General features: G+C 39.2%; 1 long non-coding RNA gene across 3 annotated transcripts in view; it reads left to right on the top strand.

Moving 5' to 3' along the window:
- LOC106870002 (uncharacterized) overlaps positions 1–2,153 on the top strand; it is a 12,749-nt gene that overhangs the window by 5,184 nt on the left and 5,412 nt on the right. The gene's annotated exons all lie outside the window — the stretch shown is intronic.

The following is a 2,153-nucleotide window of genomic DNA, read 5'->3' as shown; positions in this document are numbered from 1 at the left end:
TATATATATATATATATATGTATATATATATATGTGTATATATGCGTACGCGTGCGCGCGCGTGTATAAGTATGATATAGATAGATATAGATACAGAGATTTCAAATGTAAATTATGTACATAATTCCTCATACCTTAAATATAGAATCAATACAGAAAGCTTTGGTTATTTAAGAGGGTGGTGGTGATGGGGTGCGGTGGTGGTGGTTGGGGTGCTGAGTGGGGCGGGGAACGAATGTCATCCATTGACTTGTTTCGATCCAAATAAATTTAAAAGAGTCAATGTTTTGGTGTGAAAGAGTTTAGCCATTTCAGATTGTCTGCGAATTTTGTAGGGTTTCAGATCAGATGTACACATGCAGTGGAAAATCTGTCCCTTATATGTTGCATATTCCCCTCTGAGTGTGCCAACAAATCAGCAGCATCAGCGTAAAGTAATTCTCCGACAAGTATTTCGAAAATCTTTGCTTTGCAGTTAAACCGGTCAAATTAAAAATATGACCAGATATCCGAAAGTTGATTCCGATTCTCCTGTTGCAATCCTTGAAAGCATACTAAAGTAATACAGCAAAATAAACAGAGAAAAGTGTAGGGACAAGAATATCTCCCTGTTTGACACCGTTGTCCACCGAAAATTCATGAGATAGCGCACCATAAAAGACTACCTGAGCTTTCATGTTTCTGTGTAGTTCCTTAAAAATGCTCACAAAATGTGTTGGGCAACCAAATTTACACAAAACAATCCATAGTGCCTTACTGTTTACAAAGTCAAATACCTTAACTAAATCTATGAAGACCTGGTATAGTGGCATTTGTTCCTCTAAGCGTTTCTCTTGAACCTGCCTCACAGAAAACATCATGTCCATTGTTCTTCGCTCAGGTCTGGAACCACACTGTTCTTCAGGAATCACATGCGGACACAAATTCTCAACAAGACGATCTAACATGATCCTTGAAAGTATCTTTTCGGTTTGTGCCGGAAGAGTTATCCTTCTAGAATTACCACACACCGCTTTCGGGCCCTTACCCTAGTATACAGAGATTAAAATGCCATTTATCCATTCTTGTGGCACAGAAGATACATTCCAAACTCGAGTTATCAGGTTATGAATTTCAGATGAAATATGATCCCCACCTGCTTTCAGGATTTCAACTGGAATACCATCCTATCCAGGAGCTTTACCTGATCTCGGTTTACATAATGCCAGATTTACTTTTTCAATGGAAGGTGTGTCATCCATGTGTTGCACTATCTCTCTTTGCGGAATGTTGTTTATGATATCCATGTTCATTACAGATGGATTGTGGAAAAGATCTGCAAAGCGTTCTCTCCATCTATTCATTATTCCAGGAGGATCTTTAATAATCTCATGTACATCTTTCGACTGCAAGGGAATATATGATGAAGATTGGGGTCCAAAAGCTCGCCGCAATAAACTATAGAAACTTCTAATGTCCTTCTTACCATAGGCTGTCTGTACTTCCTCAGACAAATTTCTCCACCAAGTGTCTTTAAGTCTCCTAAGTTCTTTGTGCAAGTCTGCTTTCGGAGACTTGTACAACTTTTCTAGCTGCACTTTGTTCTTAACGTTTGGGTCAAGGAGCTTTTCATGAGTGGACCTCTTTGTTGTATCATTGGAATCAAACCAGTCTCGGTGCTCTCTCCTCTTAAAACCTAACACTTCTGATCCCATTTTATATATTCCATCACGGAAAAAGGTTGCCACGAACCTTCAAAATAAACATTGCTGCATCTCTTCTGAAACAACTGCAAAACTTGTGATCGTTTCAGTTGCTCTGCATCAATTTTCCTTGGCACTCGTACACCTGCACTAAAAATCTTCTTACAGACCCTGAACTTGAACTTGGCCCTAACCATTTTGTGATCAGTATCACAATCAGCACCTCGCAATACTCTGAGATTGCACAAATCTTGTAAGTCAGCTTTCCGAGTTAATAAAAAGTCAATCATGTGACCTTGCTTTGATCTTGGGTGAATCCAGGTAACTTTATGCTTCAACTTAAGATGAAAGAAAGTATTCCCAACAATCAAGCCTAGCTCGGAGATCATTTGTAGCAGATGCAACCCATTGCTGTTCACCATTCCTATTCCATAACGCCCAAGTATACACACACACACACACACACACATA

This window comes from Octopus bimaculoides, chromosome 4 (assembly GCF_001194135.2).
Source record: "Octopus bimaculoides isolate UCB-OBI-ISO-001 chromosome 4, ASM119413v2, whole genome shotgun sequence".
Taxonomy (NCBI): domain Eukaryota; kingdom Metazoa; phylum Mollusca; class Cephalopoda; order Octopoda; family Octopodidae; genus Octopus; species Octopus bimaculoides.
The sequence above is the reverse complement of the archived record's forward strand: the minus strand, read 5'-3'. Positions and strand labels throughout refer to the sequence as shown.